The sequence below is a fragment of the Ictalurus punctatus genome, chromosome 26 (genome assembly GCF_001660625.3).
Source record: "Ictalurus punctatus breed USDA103 chromosome 26, Coco_2.0, whole genome shotgun sequence".
NCBI classification, from domain to species: Eukaryota; Metazoa; Chordata; class Actinopteri; order Siluriformes; family Ictaluridae; genus Ictalurus; species Ictalurus punctatus.
The window spans coordinates 10,403,613-10,404,621 of NC_030441.2; the positions used below are offsets into that span (position 1 = coordinate 10,403,613).

At 32.1% G+C, this 1,009-nt stretch overlaps 1 protein-coding gene across 1 annotated transcript in view; it reads right to left on the minus strand.

The window, feature by feature from the left end:
- Positions 1 to 300: 300 nt before the first annotated feature.
- LOC108258389 (helix-loop-helix protein 2) overlaps positions 301 to 1,009 on the minus strand; it is a 4,132-nt gene continuing 3,423 nt past the window's right edge. Inside the window, exon 2 of the mRNA XM_017457004.3 lies at positions 301 to 1,009. This exon is cut by the window's right edge and continues 1,268 nt beyond it. The gene's annotated coding sequence lies outside the window, so the exon portion shown is untranslated.

Here is a 1,009-nt window from a genome sequence, read left to right on the forward strand (position 1 = left end):
GCCTTTCAGCCAAGAGGGAAGAAGACAAGGAGCAAACACTTGCAGGGTAAAAAAAAAAAATATTAATAAAATAAAGTCACACTGCAAAGCTAAATCTCGATGACTGACCATTTCCATTCCATGTTGGTGTTTTGTGGAAGTGATTTCAGGTCTGGAACAGAAACATGAAAGCATCCTGAAGGCTATAACATTAACCCGAGCTGATAAATGATTTCTCCAGAGACTTCAATAAAATGAAGCACAAATAAATTAATAAATTGACCCACAAATGTTTCCTATTTTTTTTTTACTAGCATCTTTTGCAGATCAAGGAGCTCCAGCAAAAATGTGTCAGCTAACACACATGGCACAGGGTGAGTTCTCTCTCTTTTTTTCTTCTTTTAAACACGAACAGGCAGGAGACATTTTTCAATTTCTCTTACTGTTGTTTTATTTCAAAAAAACACCCCACCGGTAAAATATGAAAAAAATGTCTTTGTTTAAAAACCAGCTGTCACAGCAACTCTACTACAAAATATGTGCATAAAGCAATAAGGGCAAGACCCTGAAAAGACAAGAATTCTTTGGATAGCAGATATGTTTTTCCCAGTTATGAAATAACAGATTATTATTATTATTATTATAATTATTATTATGAACAGGTCTACAGAAATCAAACATTTTCAAACTGCGACACGTCAAATGTTATTATATGTTATTATATTTGGTCGGATCAGGAAGTCTTTAACTCCCACTAAGTCATAATAACACATTAACCATAAGGGGAATTACTGCAGGAAATAATGTTTTACAATAACACGTGATCATATTGTTGTTTTTTTGTTGTTGTTGTTGTTGTTTTTTTTTGCATGTGTTTGTTTTCATTTTCCTTTACAGCTGAGATAGGGAAAAAAACATCTGATTTTGTTTCTTTTCAGAGTAGCCTAATCTCTAAATTTTTTCCATCACAAAATATATGAAATATAAATAAACACCAAAAAGTGCAGTCATATCTTTTCTTTTCTTTTTT